At 40.3% G+C, this 19,156-nt stretch overlaps 1 protein-coding gene across 14 annotated transcripts in view; it reads left to right on the plus strand.

The window, feature by feature from the left end:
- The window catches only part of RBFOX1 (RNA binding fox-1 homolog 1), a 2,185,863-nt gene that overhangs the window by 1,568,791 nt on the left and 597,916 nt on the right, over positions 1-19,156 (plus strand). The gene's annotated exons all lie outside the window — the stretch shown is intronic.

A 19,156-nucleotide genomic window follows, 5' to 3' on the forward strand; every position in this document is an offset into this window, starting at 1 on the left:
AAAGGTGAGAAGGATGCCTTGCTGCTTTTTTAATGTGAGTACCAGTCTCTTTGCTGAGTGGCTCAAATGCTCTCTTGCTGTTAACTGGGTTGGGTGATCCACTAGTAAGTCAAGGGCATTTTCTAGGAGAATTTGAGCCCTTCACAGACCTCTTAGTTTTAGTGGCGTTTGTGTATCTAGGGGAAGGAGACAGAATTTTAAACCTCACGTGTTATTTACCTTCCTAAAAACAAAACTCTCTCAGTGCTGAAGTACATTAGATGTAAACAGTGTTGCCTAGATGAGGAGAGAACCGTTTGCTTATAACTGCAGCTTGGTGGCTTCATTCTGCTGTGAAGGTGTCACGGTTGGTTGAGATCCTTCTTGGCATGGATATGGTATTTTAAGAAATATCTGGATTGCCTCCCTGCCGCCGCCGCCATTTGTATTTTTTTTTAAAAAGCATCATGTTTTGGATGGATAAATGTGAAGTCATAACTGGCCTGCCTTTAATGTCACTGATGGAAATTGGCAATTTTTACCGGACAGGGTGCCTTATAGTCGTGTCTCCATGTTGTTATAAAAAACTAAAGGATTCTGCTACTTTTAAAATCATAACAGTCAGGTTTGGGGTTGAAGGACCCTTGTGCTCAAAGAGATTTAATACATCCGCATAGTTTATTAAACGTTTCTAATATCATTTATGCAAACTTTTCAGAGCCTTTACTTCATGCCAGTCTCGAGATGACAGTGATTTGCAGATTATTTCCATTTTCCAATGGCTTTTGGCATCAGGTGTGTTAAATCCTTATGTAAAACAAACAACAAAATCTAGTTGTGCGGAACCGAGAACTAGTGGGTTGAGGCTTCCTTCTTCGTTTATGCATATGTATTGTATGTGGTATCCCAGCACGGCCCTCTCTCATCTCTCCCCACTTCACTCCTAAGTACCTGTGCCTGCATTAGTTGTGACTCCTTCATGAAATAGCCTTCAAGATGTTTTAAGCTTTCCTGAGGTCTCTTATTGCTTTTCCCTCGGTCTGAATTACTGGTTCATCCTAGTAAATAATGTATTGCAACTTCAGATTTCTCTTCCTGTTTGGATGGGGACGATGTGGCCAGAACTAGGTCAGAGCTAGATAAAGAGGAATGTGTGCTGCTTGTCTCCAGAAGGCCCTGATACATACATATCTTAATTTATCTTATACATTAAGATAAAATTGAAATCTCTTCGGCAAATGAGACTCGCCTGGCAAATTAAGGACACAGGAGGTAATGAAGAGCTTGTGTGCAGTCTGAGGGGTTTATTATTTCACACTGATGGGGACATTGTCAACAGGGGTGTGGTTTAGGAATGAGAATGGACCCCCCCCCCACTCTGTTAAGTAAATTCAAGCTGTGATTTGATACGATGGGTCATATAGTTTAACGTGATTTGATACGATGGGTCATATAGTTTAACGTGGGGCTTCAATAGTCCGTATAAGACCATCCCTAATATCATGGACTGTAGCTTTGTTGTTGCTGTTGTAGCGTGTTTTTACATTTTCAAGTAATTTATGTTTTGAATCGATAGATACATTTCAATCGATGCAATACACATTTATGTGGTTCGAAATTTAAATGATGCCCAAGGGAATGCAGTGAAGATTCCCCTTCCTATTTGAATCTTAGGCATCCAGTTCCCTCCTGGGAGACACCTAACATTATTAGACTCTGGCTCATCTTTGACAGCTGTGTCTCACCTATGGATATTTTCACCATCTTCTCCTTTTCTGTTTTCTTTCTCTTTCTTTTCCTCCCTACCTGGTCCCTCCCCTCCTTTTATTCCTGTCTTGTGTTTATTCTCTGCCCTCCTACTACCTGAAAAGAAAACTTCCTTGATGAAGGTGATGGCTTTTTTTTTTTTTTTTAGGGAGACATAGTTTTGGGGGTTCCCAAAGAAACCCGGTTCTCATCTGAAATACCTGCCTATTTCAATGAAATGCACTATTTTTTTTTTCTTAGAAAAAGAGACAGTGGGAGAAAATTAGATAGTTGTTTACTTACCAACATCGTTGAAGAGTGTCCGCCTGCCAGCCACACTTCTTAAAACATGTTTTAAATACAGCAGACTGCATTTCCAGGTTTGCTCTCCAGGATGATTGGACCACGACCATGTTGCCAAGTTTATATTCCCTCACATTCTGTTATGTTGTCAGATTTCAGGGAGACAAGTGGATGGCTATACAATGTACCCCTTTTTCTTGGCCTCCTGGAAACAGCAGATAATGCAGAAAGATAGAGCTGCTCATCCATGTTTTATGCGTGTGGACACGTGTAGGGCTTGGCACATCCAAAACCCTCTCCTCTGCTCTCCTTCTTTTTCTCACAAATTCTAAATTAATTTTTCCAAAATGGACTCTGTGAGGTACTTATTCTAAAAGATATTACAAAGTCTTAAAAATATTCTCTGCCTAGTTCATTTTAGGAAATGCAATGTTAAAGAAAGTCAAACTTATTTAATTGCAGTACTTCTCAGAACCTTTAATACACAAAAGTGAAAAACAGAGAGATGGCAGTAATACACAATTTTTTGCAAACTCATTTGATCACAGAACATTTGGGGATGCAGAACACACCCTGAGAAACACTTTGAAAATTATATCAGTTTTTTTTTTTTTTCAGTTAGAATGTTACTGTCTACAAGTTATAGGAAAGCTAAGCATTATTTAAAAGCTAAAAATATTTGATCACCTCCTAGTTTCAGGGTTGATTCAGTGGGTTTGGGGTATCAGGCAGTGGTTTGGAATCTTTGTGCCTGTCTTGGCCTTTCTTGCCTTCTTCCAAGAGGAAGAAGAAGCATCACTTGTTCTCAAGACAACATTCTAATCAGGAGGGAAAGGGAAGAGGAGCATTTTTCTCAGAGCTTTTGCGTTTGATTGGAGGAAAATCATTCCCAGAAGCCTTCTCTGCAGACATTCTCTTTCATCTTATTGACCAATCTCTACACCAATCACTACCAGAGTGACCTGGGATCTTAGTTATTGGCCACAGCAACCATGATCCATCCCCAGGGACAGGTACATGGTCACTGCAAGAAAATAGGATTTGCTTAAACAGGAGGAAAAGGAGAATGTCTTTGGTGGAGTTTCCCAATAGAGTCGGCCATGAAAGGAATCCACATGGGTCCTTTGTGTCACTCATGGTGTTGGTTTCCTGTCACCTCCTTTAATTGCTCCCTTTCATCCGCATATAAGACTGCAGGAACTACATATACAGCCTCAGCAAGTGCCTCAGCTCTGGCTGGTGGAATCTGAAATAGATGCTTTCTCTGCCCACTTCGTTTCTCAGGGATCACCTCTCCCCATCCTAACCGACTTTTCTATCCAGCTTGGCACACTCTTTGTATTTTGCCTTATGTTCTTTGGAACCATCCTGGATGCCATTTTTGCTAATTTTCCCTTAGCATCAGGTGTCAGCAGCAGACAGAAGACTTCACTCTAGGACATGGCTCAGCCCCAGAGATACCACCATCCATGAGCTTTCTGGCCCCCACTTGTCCCAAGAGAAGGGCACCAGCCAGTCACTCCTAATGATGACTCACCCTTCTCAGAAGACTATTGGAATTACTCATGTTGCCAATGAGCAAACGACAGAATGGAAAACCTGTTCATTCCTCCATCCTAAATTTTGTCAGTCTAGAATAGGCTAAGCCTTCTCCTAGCTTATATTTCAAAATGTTGCTAGATTCCCTTGGGGAGGTGGTCCACAAGAGCTCACCATGAAATCTGTACGTTAGAAGTGCTCCTGACACTAAGGGCTGCATTTACCAGCTTGTCCCAGGGTTGCTGCCAACAGTGCCAGCTGTGCAGTTAGCATAACCCACCATCAGCATTTACCTGTCCGGCACCTGAAACCAACAAATGGACAAATAAACAACTAAGAGAGAAATCACATGACCTGAGTACCTGTCTGTCTCCCTCATCAGTCTCCCAACTGGAAAGATTGTATGGTCATGGGGCAAGAGATCAAATGATCACTTTTATTTGCATTCATATAAAATATTTGGTTACAAAGGGATCTTGTGTGCTGTGGCTATCAGATGTTGGATTTGGGGGCTGTTTCACAAACCGTCAGAGCACTACCAAGCAGGCAAAGGCTTGGCTCCCAGGTGTGTCAGAATCTGTCTGTGGACCGAAATCCTTATCAGTAATATGGCAGATGGATACCGTAAGAGGCAGCATAGTGTGAGGAGTGGTTAGGGGTGGTCTAGCAGCTCTAGTTATGGGCTTAGGTTTGTGTCTCTCAAGGCTTGGGTTCCCCTATGTGCAAAATGGGGAGACTTTCTCAGAGGATTGTTGATTGGATTAAATGACTTCCATAAAGTAGTTCCCAAAAAAGTGTATGCCTCATCATCAGCAATGTTCTCGGTCGTTGATATGGCACTCTCCCCGGTGGTTCTCATTCCTCTTCCCACTAGGAATAGCAGGCCAGAAAATACAGACAATCAGGGTCTATCTGTCCCCACCCCTACCCACACACTAAAAAATAATGCAGAGGGCAGTTTCCTTAGCTGATGGCGTGGTGGTGTCTTCGGAAGAAAGCTGCCTCTCACTTGGTTAGCAAATGATAGAGACGGATTTGGGCCAGCCTAAGCAGAAAAGTCACACAACCAGGTCTCTCAAGGACCAGAGCTTAGAATCTGAAAGCTGTTGGAACTCAGGCAGCCTTTTCCTACCTTTTCTCTTTGTTTATCCCTGTGTGTCCACCCTGTTCTGTTTTGCTTTTTAAAGGCTCTTTGCCTTCTTTATGCACATGGCACTTTCCAGCCCCTAAGATTTATGCTGCATTCATTCCCGCAGGAAGAGGGCCTGACTTAATGAATCCTGATTACAGATTCCCTGGAAAAGGAGTCTGATGGGCCCATCCCTGGGTCAGTTGCTCACTCTGGTCCAATCAGCTATGTTAAGGGAAGCAGTATAAATAAACCTAGGCACCCAGGGCCAACTATTGGGGGAGGACTGGATAATCAGAGGAAGAGAGCCATTGCCAGCAAGAAAATATCCCCAAGAATGTCCACTATACTCTCCAAACTTGGAGACCAGAGCTGAGCAAAGGATCCTGGAATATGGGTGTGCTATATCCCACTTGTAGCTCAGCGTTTCCCAAAATGCAAGACACCTAACCGGTGTGATACAGCCTGCAGGTGGTGAACATCAAGTCAATAGGAAAGGGTGAATCACTTAGAAAGTTATTCCCTTTTCAATTCTCTCCCAATCCTTTTTATGTCAATGAGAAACTCTCAGTTTAAATGAAAGTATCTTTAACAAGTCTCTACCAATTTCTAAGCTCTCTTTTTAACAGAAATGGAGCGTGCCTCAGGCTTAAAGCCTGCAGCAGCCAAAGCATCTATTTAGACTTTGAAAACACTGTTTGCAAAATATAGTAGTTAAGAAGTAGGGGCCTGGAGCTAGGCCTACTGAGATAAAAATCTAGACTCTGCAATTTAGTACTTGTGCACGTTACTTAAATCTTCTGTGCCTCCAATTCCTCCCTTTTTAATGGAGATACTAACTGCACGCATTTAATAAGTTGTGTGTATGTGTGTGTGCAAGCAAACAACGATTAAAATAATGAATGCAAATGAGGTGCATTAGTGTCTTAGAACGGTGTCTGGTATAGAAAAGGTTCTTAACAATGTTAGGTATTAATTTTTTTCCATTAACTTATGACTACTGATACTGGTCTTCCGTTTGCAGTGGCAACACGAAGTTTCCTCGGCAAGTACATCTATTTAGGTTAAAAATGAGTTGCTTTAAAGATAAATATTAACTACATAATGTTACAGATTGCCTGCAGTTATGACAAAAACATGACACTGGAATGCAAATGACTGAAGTTTTAGAAACACTGAAATTATGGTGCCAGCCTTGTGAAAGACGTTGTAGAGCAGATCTGTATTATCAATATTTAATTTGCCAGTTAGAAGCAAGTTTCTGCTAGATACAAGAGTGGTATGGATTGCAGAAGGCAAATTGCTAATGATCCTCTTGGCTTAAACCCATTGCCTTCATCTGGGTATCTGAAAATGGAACTTCCCAACCACCTGGGCAAGTGAGCTATCAGAATCAGAGCTACCTTTCCCCTGCCTCTCTTCCCCCAACCCTGCTAAAGCCCAGCCCTTCCTCAATGGATCTTAGGACAACAGGGAAGGAAATGTTAGCCCCCTACGCCTTGATATGACCTCACAAGATTCATGGTCTTTGTATTACAGTTTTAGGCTGGCACATTGTAAGAGTGCCTGCTTCCATTCGGTTATTTATTTGAGAAGTGTTTTTTGATCACAGACCATATGCCAATCACTGTGCCAAGGAGTGGAGACAGAATGGTATACCAAAACCTGCCCTGTTCCCATTCTCCTAAACCTTACAGGCTCGTGGAGAAGATGAGCATTTGTCAAATAACCATGACAAACTGGTACATGGGAAACTGGTAAATTCCTGAAATGAGAGATGCTTTGTAAAGGGACATGGATGGAAAAAACTTACCTAATCGGCCTCCACTTATCAAACCTGCCAGATTAACACACACCATCCAGTCCCTTTATAAAACATATTGACAGATGCCTGTGCATCCTGTGAAGTGACTGCTTTGTGCAAACTTACCTTTCTCTTCACTCGTCAAGGTGTCTGCTTGCCAAGAGTCAGTTGTATTTATTCCCAGACCTGCTTCTGCCAGCTGCACTTGTTATTGTAATTACATTATTTAGTGGAATATTATGTAAACTGGTGAAAAATGAGTACAATAAGAAAAAGAGCTGTTTCTCTGAAAACTAAGTTAATGCTTTGGAAACATTCTGTGAAAACAAGGCTCAGAAATTTTTTGGATTAGCTGTGAGTGAGAGGATGGTAACATGTTAGCAGAAAAAGAACCCTCAGAAATCCGGAGAGATTCTGCACTCAGAATCTTTCAGATGCATCTTGGAATTCTTCCTCTACATTAAACAAAACCAAAACTGATAGTATAGATCAGAGGTTGGCAAACTTTTTCTGTAAAGGGCCAGATAATGACTATTTTAGGCTTCACAGCCATGTAGTTTCTACTTCAACTGTTCAACGTTGCCTTTGTTGCACTTAAACAGCCATAGACAAAATGAATGTGCAAGGCTGTGTTCTAATAAAACTTTATTTATAAGAACAAGTGGTGGGCCACGTTTGGCCCCTGGGCCACAGTTGGCTGACTTCTACTGGAGACTGTGAAAAGTGGATGAAGTTTGTGTGGGAAAGATGATGAGGAATTTCAATCAACACTCAAAGAAAAGGCCTTAGACTCACATCAAAGATCAACAAATTAATGCACATTAATATATTTTACATTAAAGAGAAAGATTTAAGAAACCTCCGTATCACTTTAAAAGTGATTCCTTCCTTTCAGAGGCTTCCAATGAACTACCTTGTCCTATTCCCAAGTGAGATGGCTTCTACAGTTTAGAGAGCTGATATAAGGCCCTGAAACACAAAATAAAATTATGCTTATTTTTATGTGTCAACCCAGCAGTATAGAACGGAAGAACAAATTTATCCTTTTTCTCAGGATCCCCCAGCAAGTAAGTTCTGGAACTCCACATTGAAGGTGACATTGTCCGCGTATATATCAGGGGGCTTAGTCTCTGCAGACTGTTGTTCAGCTGCTCCAGAACATTCTCTTAAGAAATATCTAGTAACTTGTCTAGATTGTTCTGTCTTCAGAACCAGTTCTCTGGAGGCATGAACCTTGTCTTCTGTGTTAATATCACAAAAACTCTGCTAAAGTCAGGCTTTGGTCATTCGCAAAGCTTTGCTGAATACTCAGGAAGTAACAGAAATCCACTGTGAATGGTACTTAGAGGACTCGCCATCAACACCCCTGCCTAGTTCTTTGCAGGTACCATGTACATTCGGGCGCACACACACAAGACAAAAAAAAAAAGAAAAAAGAAAAAGAGATTGATGCCTCCTTTAATCTTACAAAACTAATGGTCCCATCTTAATGATTTTCCCCAACCAAAGGGAGTTTATCCCAAAGTAGTTAGCTTTCTACTTACAGAATCAACAGAAACTCAGACCACCAGAAAAATCTCTAAGGGCAGCTTTCCTACTAAAATAAGAAACTCATAAATACATTAAAAAATGTTTAAAAGAATGTTGTCTTCACAAGACCTTGCATTGCACACTCTTCCTTACAGATCTCATGGGTTGCCCAACATTCACAAGGCCATTAATGGATGAGCTTGAAGGGAATGGATCATGAAACCAGCCAACTAGTTAACAGATATTAATTCCCCCAACTTCATCGTGCAGCATGGTTACATAAAGAGATGTACAGGTAGCCCTCCCTACATCTTAGATGCTGGATACTGGAACTCACGTGCATGCTAATCCACCTGTCCTCCTTTGCGTCTCCCCAGGCATTTCAATGCTTCCTCTGGGGAAGACTCCAAAGTTATTGCATTTAGGACACTTGGCCTAATATTTATTCTCCCTTTCCCTTGCTTTATTTTTAGCCCATTTTCCCAAGTCAGCATCCCCCTTTCCAGGGCAAATCTGTCCTATTTCTTGTTTTATCATTAAATTAGTATCAAACAGCTTCCAAGCAGAACTGCTAATAATGCTGACATTTCAATTTGTCATCGGCACTCCTCATTTGTATGACTGATGCCTCAGTGAGGACTTATCCTCCTGCTGTGTTCTTCTGGGATCTAAATACCATTCCAGAAGGAAAAAAAAAAAAAAAAAAAAAAGCCTTGCTAGGGAAGGGGAATGGGGCATGAAGCAGATAAATAAGGCATTGTGTAGTTTCCTCAACTTGGGGGCAGAAAGAGGCAAGTTGCATTCAGACAACAAGATCTCCTACACTCCTTCATGGCCCAAGAGAGCCCCTATTCAGACTGTGCATGTTTGCAGGTACATAGCAGGTGTAGTGGACACATGCTTGTTTATTGTTGGTAGGCAGCAAACATCCCTACCCTCAGGGAGCAGCATTCTGTTGTCCTTTTGGGGTTAGTTATCTTCCCTCGTGTGTTCATTCTTGGAGAGGCAATAAACAAGCCAAGGGATGTAGATACGGCCAAGGCAGGTCAATGGGATTCTCTCTCCTGAGACTTTGATGTGGTCTTAGTCCATTCAGGCTGTTATAACAAAATACCATAGACGGGGTGGCTTATCAACAACAGAAATTTATTTCTCATAAATTGTGGAGGCTGGAAGTTCGAGGGCAGGGTGCCAGCATATTTGGTGAGGGGTAGACTTGTCATTATATCCTCACATAGTGGAAGGAGCAAGGCATCTCTCTGGGGTCTCTTTTATGAGGGCACTAATTCCATTCATGGGGGCCCCACCCTCATGACCTAATCATCTTCCAAAGGCCCCACCTCCCAATACGATCACATTGGGCATTAAGATTTCAGTATATGAATTTTAGGGGAACATGCTCATTTAAACCATGCCAGATGCTGAATGCAGTGATAAACAATAGGGGGAAAATATGATAACAAGCTGGAGTTGATTCATTTCAGTGCTGATATCCTGGGAAGTCTGAGTGAGGAGATAATTCCTAGGGCTAGCCTTCTAGATCCACACTGGTTCCTCTTTTTATATTTAAGCCTGTTTATCCAGCCCTCCCTGGAGCTATCTCATATCCTTATGCTGATCTCTTTTTCTGCTAAAGTTGGTCAGATCTCATTCCTTCTGCCTGTGATCAAAGAATCTTTAGTCATACATGGGGGAAATATGCTAAACTTGGGAGAACTGCAGAGCCAAGAGTTTGGTTAAAGATTTGTTAAAAGCCAACTCTTGTATCGTTTTTCAAAATGCTTCCCTGATGCCTCTGTGGATCGGCACTACCTTTTGGAATTGGCAGGCCAAGGGCAGGAAACTACTGGTTTATGTCATACACAGGGCTAGATGTTTTATCTACATTTGTTCATTCTGTTGAGTCACCGTGAGCCTGGGAGGCATGTCAGAGCCCTTTCCTTCTCTGCACAAGTAAGATATTCTCTCTTTCAGTCACAAGGAGTTAACCAGATCCCTGCAGATAAAGAAAGTGTGATCTGAGGTCATCACATGCCACTTAGTTAATGCTTCTCAGAGTACACTCCAAAGGCCACCTAGAATATTAATTAAAAGTGCTATTGGGGGGAGGGATAAGTTGGGAGATTGGGACTGACATATACATACTACTATATATAAAATAGATAACTAATAAAGACCTATAGCACAGGGAACTCTACTCAATACTCTGTAATGACCTATATGGTAAAATAATGCAAAAAAAAGAAGAGTGGATATATGTATATGTATAACTGATTCACTTTGCTATACAGCAGAAACTAAGACAACTTTATAAATCAACTATACTCCAATAAATTTTTTTTTAAAGTGCCATTTTTCTCAAACTTAGTTGGTAAAACATTTTGATGTCATAGCCTCACCCTAGAGATACTAAATTATCATGTCATTATGGACGTGTCCACTCAAATTCATATGTTGAAGTCCCAACCCCTAGTTCCTCAGAAGGTGACAGTATTTGGAGACAGGGCCTTTAAAGAGGTAATTGAGTTAAAATGAGGTCATATGGATGAGCCCTAATCCAATATGACCTGTGTCCTTATGAGAAGAAGAGATTAGAACACAGACACACACACAGGGAAGACCATATGAAGACACAGGGAGAAGATGGCCATCTTCTAGTCAAGAGAATAGGCCTCAGAAGAAACCCACCTGGCTGACACGTTGATCTCAGTCTCTTGGCCCCCAGAACTGTGAAAAAATGAATCTCTAGTGTTTAAGTCACCTAGGCTGTGGCATTGTGTTCTGGGAACCATGGCAGATTCATACACATGTCCTGTGAGGGTCCAAGACATTACTACTAAACAAACCCAAAATGGTATAGTTGATTCTGATGTGTTTGGGTACCTCTGATCTTTGTGCCCTATTGATATGTGATTTAAAATTAGATATGAAAAAAAGCACTCTCCAGGAGGGCAAAGGTTATTTCCTAGGCTCCTAGCCTCCTTCTGTGTTACCTGAGTGTACAACACCTCAGATAGACACGTCACTGCTATTCTTGAAGGAAGTCTTGGATTACTGAGTAGATTCTAAAGCAACCGCAGCTTGATCTTTCATTCATATTACATTTCCCAACAGTTGGGCAACTTGCGTTGAGCTGACAGGGTAATTGGGGCCCTTGATTTTGACAGGACAATGTCCTTCTGGCACGTGAGGAGACCAAAGCATTTGCTGCTACAGTTTGCTCCATTGTGATTTCTAATTTACAGGTTGAGGTTAAGAATATAGAAAGCTTCCTGGATAGGAAAGCTTGGAGTCGTGATTTCTGAAAGCTTTTCTGTCTAAGATGCAGCGCATGCATACATGGGTATGAACACTCACAGAGTATACTGCTGAGAATAACTTAGAGATTAAATATTTTTGGCAATTTTTACAGTGTTATTCTCGGTGGTTGTACACCCTTGATCTTTATTGCATTTATGGTTTGACACATTTAAGCCAAAGGCATGTTTTAGATGTCTGAATTAAACCTAGGATGGTTTTCAAGATAACTGAGTTAAAGTTTAAGTGGTTTTGATTAACCTGGTTTTGCTTATTTGCTCCTAAATATTCTAAAGTAGAGCCATCTCCCTTTGCATAAAGTGATTTGGGAATACAGCCCTAGGAAGCATAATTTTCTAAATAGCCAAGAGCATCATGCTCAGAATATTTCCCCAAAGTTGCCTCAAACTAAAAATTTGAGACTTAGCCGTTTTCTCCCCTCAGCTACTCAGGTGGTGCAGATTGGGAAATTGGAACCTAACTCTACAGACACCGAATTGATTAAGGTCAACAAAAAACAGAGTTGAAAAGACTGTGGTTGGGAGGGTTCATGAACCAGCGAGCAGGACTCAGGTCTGAATTTGGAAAGTCTTTAGTACATGTTGTCACATTTTCCTCTGGCTACATTTGCCATTAAGAGAAATGAACTCCTCATAAGCAGGCTAGCCCTTCATGGGCACATCCTCACCCTGAGCATGAAAATGTAAGTCCCATGTGGTTTAACACACCATAGGTTCTACACAAGCTTGGGTTCTCTGCTGCTACCCTAAAGCTGCCATTCTAAGAACTGTTGGTTCTTTAGCATCATAGAGCAATGACATTATTCTAAAAGCTTCTATTGAGCATCTGCTATATACACCACCAGGAAAGTAGCTGTCTTACGTTTAAGGCAAAATAAGTAGGTATCCTGCCTTTAAGGGCTATGCAGTCTTCTAGAAGGTATGAAATGTGGACATAAGTAATGATAAAGCAAGACAGAAGCAAATGCTATTTGGTAGGTATGAAATGAGGTGCTCTGAGAGCTCAGAGGAGGACGTTATTCCTCATCCTAGATGCCGAGACTGGGACAGATCTTTTAAAGGATATCCCCCCTCCCCTAGCTTTGAAATCTTGCCTGAGTTCTGGGTTTTAATAACCAAAAGACTGCTGTTTATTTCAACTTAAATTTACCTAAACATCTTAAACTCAATATACCCAAATCCACACTCATCATCTCTCTTTTCCACAAATATCCATCGATCTGGTTTTTTTGCTTCTTCTGTCTCCTTGTAAGAGATTTGGATTCATTTGCTGGGGCCAAAAAACCAAGGTGTCACTCTTGACTCCTACATCTTCCTCACCTCTACAACCTCCTTTAGATTTGAGATGCATACTGTCTCTCAAATCTGTCATTTCCTCTCCAAATCCATTTTCACAAACATAGTTTGAGGCCACCATGATTTCTCATCCAGATTACCCCCAGAGCTTTCAAAGAAGTTGACCTGCTTTCCAGTTCTTGTTCCCTTTCAGGGTGAATATATATTTTGGGTTTCCTGGAACAGTCCCAGTTACAACTGTTGTTCTGGTGTGATTATGAAAAGTACTTCCATCCTTCCCACTAAAGTCCTGGTTTGGACAACTAATTACGATCACTCAACATTCCATTTACTCTTTTGGGACAGGATGACCCTTCAAAAGCTTAATTAATGCTACTCTTACTGTTTTTTTGGTCACCATGCTTATCACCTCCTTTACACTTACCTATAATCTGTAATTGTCTAATGTATTTATCTGTTTACTTATTTGCGGTTTCTCTTTCCTACAGTCCTGCTACCTTTATGTGTAATCCCCTGGAGTTCATCTTGCTTACTGCTCTGTTCTGTAATGCCTATAACATAATAGGAACTAAATAAATGTTTGAAAATACTAGTTGAATATTACTTTTTATTATTAATGTAGTGAAAGGAGTATGAGGACCAGTACCTAATTTCACCCAAATGATAACGTATAACCCAGAGAGCTGCCCTAGAACTAGATATCATAGTGTACGAGGGGATCCTCTGATTTTGGCCATGAAACAATGATTTCTTCTGTAATAACTTTAAAACTGGGCAACATATATGAAATACAAGTTTTCAGACATTGGGCTCTAGGTAGCATAGAGTTCTGACCCTTAAGAGAATAGATACATGTGAGATGAAGCTCCTGCTTGACCCAGCCCTTGGCCTGGGGGAAATATCTCAGCCATAGCTTCAGGGAAGTGGAGCCCAAGTAGAGGGCAGAAAGTTCCCTGAGCTAAAGAGACAGAGAACAAGAGTTGGGAATGACAAGGTGGCTGAAATTCATGGAGCAGGACACTGGAGAGGGCAGAGCTGTGTAGGAGACAGAAGTCTCACGCCCCACTTCCTTGGCTGAAGGCTAAACCATGTACGTGTAGGGCCAGGCTCCAAGAGACCTAGCAGAGAGGAGTAACTACAGTAATGAGGCCCGGATGGAGATACTGGGTGCTATGGGCATTCAGCTGAGACTCCAGAAAGATCATCCTTTAGGGGTAAGGAGCATGTCTTAGAGCAGGGGTCAGCTAACTATGCCTCACAGGCCAAATCTGGCATGTGGATTGTTTTTGCATAGCCCATGGTCTAAGAATATTTTCTAAATGTTTTTAAAGGGTTAAAAAGTAAGAATAGGTGACTGAGATTGCATGTCATCTGCAAAGCCTAAAATTTTCGTTATCTCGTCTTTTTTGAAAATGTTAGCCAATCCCAGCCCTGTAGTAAGAGCTGTGCCTTAGGACTATATACAAATCCAAAGTAGACTTGCCCTAACAAATCATAAAAATGAACTTGAAGGGGTCAAGAGCATATACCAATTATTTAAGTGCTTCCAGAAAAAAAATCTGAACTGTAATTTAAAGGATAGAACACATAATTCAGACCCCCTAAAATGTGTCAGTTAAAATGTCCACCATCAAACAAAAACTACACTAGTTATGTGTAGAAGAGAAAAAATCGAACAATTATCTACGTCAGGGATTGGCAAACTACAGCCTGTGGGACAGCCACCAGCTTTTTTTTTTTTTTAACATCTTTATTGGAGTATAATTGCTTTTCATTGTTGTATTAGTTTCTGCTGTATAATAAAGTGAATCAGCTATACATCTACTTATATCCCCATATCCCCTCCCTCTTGCGTCTCCCTCCCACCCTCCCTATCCCACCCCTCTAGGTGGTCACAAAGCACTGAGCTGATCTCCCTGTGCTATGCGGCTGCTTCCCACTAGCTATCTGTTTTACATTTGGTAGTGTATATATGTCCATACCACTCTCTCACTTCGTCCCAGCTTACCCTTCTCCCTTCCCATGTCCATTCTCTATGTCTGCATCCTTATTCCTGTCCTGCCCCTAGGTTCTTCAGAACTTTTCTTTTCTTTTAGATTCCGTATGTATGTGTTAGCGTATGGTACTGGTTTTTCTCTTTCTGACTTACTTCACTCTGTATGACAGATTCTCGGTCCATCCACCTCACTACAAATAACTCAGTTTCATTTCTTTTTATGGCTGAGTAATATTCCATTGTATATATGTGCCACATCTTCGTTATCCATTCATCTGTCAGTGGACACTTAGGTTGTTTCTATGTCCTAGCTATTGTAAATTGTGCTGCAGTGAACATTGTGGTACATGTCTCTGTTTGAATTATGGTTTTCTTAGGGTATATGCCCAATAGTGGGATTGCTGGGTCATATGGTAGTTCTATTTGTAGTTTTTTAAGGAACCTCCATACTGTTCTCCATAGTGGCTGTATCAATTTACATTCCCACCACAGTGTAGGAGGGTTCCCTTTTCTCCACACCCTCTCCAGCATTTATTGTTTGTAGATTATTTGATGATGGCCATTCTGACCCATGTAAGGTGATACCTCATTGTAGTTTTGATTTGCATTTCTCTAATGATTAATGATGTTGAGCATCTTTTCATGTGTTTGTTGGCAATCTGTATGTCTTCTTTGGAGAAATGTCTGTTTATGTCTTCTGCCCATTTTTGGATTGGGTTATTTGTTTTCTTGATACTGAGCTGCATGAGCTGTTTGTATATTTTGGAGATTAATCCTTTGTCAGTTGCTTCATTTACAAGTATTTTCTCCCATTCCAAGCGTGGTCTTTTCATCTTGTCTATGGTTTTCTTTGCTGTGCAAAAGCTTTTAAGTTTCCTTAGGTCTCATTTGTTTATTTTTGTTTTTATTTACATTTCCATAGGAGGTGGGTCAAAAAGGATCTTGCTGTGATTTATGTCATAGAGTGTTCTGCCTATGTTTTCCTCTAAGAGTTTTATAGTGTCTGGCCTTACATTTAGGTGTTTAACCCATTTTGAGTTTATTTTTGTGTATGGTGTTAGGGAGTGTTCTAATTTCATTCTTTTACATGTAGCTGTCCAGTTTTCCCAGCACCACTTAACGAAGAGGCTGTGTTTTCTCCATTGTATATTCTTGCCTCCTTTGTCAAAGATAAGGTGACCAGATGTGCATGGGTTTATCTCTGGGCTTTCTATCCTGTTCCATTGATCTATATTTCTGTTTTTGTTGCAGTACCATGCTGTCTTGATTACTGTAGCTTTGTAGTATAGTCTGAAGTCTGGGAGCCTGATTCCTCCAGCTCCTTTTTTCTTTCTCAAGATTGCTTTGGCTATTCGGGGTCTTTTGCGTTTCCATACAAACTGTAAAATTTTTTTGTTCTAGTACTGTGAAAAATGCCATTGGTAGTTTGATAGGGATTGCATTGTATCTGTAGATTGCTTTGGGTAGTATAGTCATTTTCACAATGTTGATTCTTCCAATCCAAGAACATGGTGTACCTCTCCATCTGTTTGTATCATCCTTGATTTCTTTCATCAGTGTCTTACGGTTTTCTGCATATAGGTCTTTTGTCTCCTTAGGTAGATTTAGTCCTAGGTATTTCATCCTTTTTGTTGCAGTGGTAAGTGGGAGTGTTTCCTTAATTTCTCTTTCAGATTTTCCATCATTAGTGTATTAGCCAAAGCAATCAGAAAAGAAGAAGAAATAAAAGGAATCCAAATCGGAAAAGAAGAAGTAAAACTGTCACTGTTTGCAGATGACATAATACTATACATAGAGCATCCTAAAGATGCTACCAGAAAACTACTAGAGCTAATCAATGAATTTGATAAAGTAGCAGGATACAAAATTAATGCACAGAAATCTCTTGCATTCCTATACAGCCACCAGCTTTTATAAATAAAGTTTCATTGGGATACAGCCATTTCTGTTTGTTTACATGTTGCCTTTGGCTACTTTTGTGCTGCAGTGGTAGAGTCGAGTAGTTTTATCAGAGACCAGAAAGCCCACAGTGCATAAAATATTTATTTCTGACCCCTGATTAGGAGAAAAAATAGTCAATAGGAAGTGACTACAAGGTGAATCAAATGTTTAGATTAGTAGACAAGTTATTCTAAAAATAACTATTATACATATTGAAGGATTTAAAGAAAAAGATGGACACAGTGAGTTCACTGATGGGAATCTCAGGAGTGGAGTGAAAACTATAAAAAGGAACTAAATTGAATTCTAGAACTGAGCTGTATAATATCTGAACTGTAAAGAGCAGATTAGAATGCTGAATAAAGAAATCAGTAAACTTTAAGGTAGAATAGAATAATAGTGTCGAGGAACAGAGAGAGGAAAAAATATTAAAAAAGAATTGAACAAATCCTCAGTGAGCTGTGGGAAATATCAAACATTTAAATACATATAATTGGAGTTCCAAATAGAGGAGAGAGAGAAAATGGGACAGAAAAATATTTGAAGATTAATGACCAAAATCTTTCCAACTATGGTGAAAACATCAACCTATAAATCCTGAGAGTATAGGAAAGTAATATAAGCCATCTAAATACAAAGAAATAACATATCCAGGACATCATAAAGAAACTGCTCAAAAGCAAAGATACACAGAGTGCACCTGCTTTTGGAAAGAAGATTTCTATTTGTCTATTGTGCAATCTGAGTATAGATGACTAAGACCCATAAAGCCATCCCCCAGTGAAACATTGTGCGGACTTATGGGAATGAAAACTGGGGAGAGGTAGAAGACGGACTCATTGATAGCAGCATAAAAGGGAAGTCAAAGAGAGAATTTTAGAAGAGAGAAAAGGCCAAGAGATTCATCAAAATGAGGAGGGAGCATATGGCAAACTCTATGGTGGTCAAGATCTAGTGTCAACATTATTGGAAGTGTATGACTAATGGGACTGAAGCTGGGGGGCTGATCTCACTACAGATAGATAGTCTTGTTATGGTGTATAAGTGAAGACTGCAGTGATCTTCATATACAGGGAGTAGTTGGTACTGGCTAAAATAGTGGGAACTCTTGCAACATAACCCCTCTCTTGGACACCAGCAGTAAAAGTGCTTCATTGCTTGGTGATGACCAAGGTCTTCAAATGCTCACAGTTATTAGTTTTAGTGAACATTTCAAAAAGTAGAGCACCAAAGGTTGCCAAAGAACTCTAGAAGAGGGTCATGAAGTGGAAAACTTTTGGCTGTTGTGTTGCTTTGGGACACTTTTCTAGTACACATAATGATTGAAAAAGAAATACTTAAATACTTGCCAGTATTTTAAAAATCTGGAGGTTTCATGTAAATATCCAGATTTCTAGCTTCTCTTTAAAAGACAAATTTTTAAATAAATAAAAATCCATGAACTTTTGGGCTTACATGGAAACAAGTTTTTGAAGATGAGAACCATTGCTTTATTTAGGTAACATGAATACTATAGTTTGTCATTTGCTATTTATTGTCACACATGTGCTGTTTTCATTATTTGCAGAGAGTTAAGTAGAAAGGAAAAATTGCCTTTACCCAAATGTTTGTTAAAAATGGAAAAATAAAACATAGACCAAGAAGAATCACATGGTCTGTTAAAAATAAATAAGATATGCCAGTAAACCGATGTCATATACCCTCCCAGTTTCACTCAAATGCATCAACTGTGTGACTCCCTGCAAATACCTGAATTTCTTTAAATGTTTGCAGTAGAATGAACAACGCAGAGGGAGTGTAAACAATTCGAAATGCCACTTTCCCGTTGCCAACCAAAATACTCACTTGTAACAGTTGATACATATTCTGGATTCACCACTGTAAATTCCCATTCCAATGTCATGGTTGATAAGCCCACTTATATACCTCTCATGAGCCCAAGGGATAATGACGTAGGTCCTTGTACAGCTTAAGTAATGTCACCTCTCTTGATACCACAGAACAGGCTTCTGGTTAGTTAAACACTTACTTTCTAACAATTTGCTAACATTGCATTCCTAGAACAGCTTGGAAGGATGAGCTGTTAGCAGGTGTGGGTATGTGGGGTGGGAGAGACATCAGTCTGATTTCTTGGAGCAGGGCCATTTTCGTGGATTAGATCCTAGAGATTTTCCTTGTACAGACTTCTGGTGCACCTACAATTTTCTGCCCAGAAATCTCTTCAAGTTTTAGCTCTGGGGGAATGATAACTGTGAGCAAGCAGCTTCCCAGCAGCACGCATGGCACTGCAGTCAGGCTAGTCCTCCTTCAAACAATCCATGAGGGGAGATCATGGCATTGGAGGGCAGGGTACCATCAGGTCAATAGCTGATGTTTAACTGACCCCATGTTTAACTGACCGATGTCAACGTTGCTTTGCAAATTGCAATGAGTTTTACATGATGAGTTTTCTTGAGAAAGAAAAAATGAGAATTTTAGCTTCCTAGAGGCGGCAAAGTCAGCACATTTATTAGCATCAAGGATGAAAAGTCTCAAAGATTAACTAATCTGTGAATAACTGCGCCGTTTGTAACATC

This window comes from Orcinus orca, chromosome 16, assembly GCF_937001465.1.
Source record: "Orcinus orca chromosome 16, mOrcOrc1.1, whole genome shotgun sequence".
In the NCBI taxonomy this organism is placed as follows: domain Eukaryota; kingdom Metazoa; phylum Chordata; class Mammalia; order Artiodactyla; family Delphinidae; genus Orcinus; species Orcinus orca.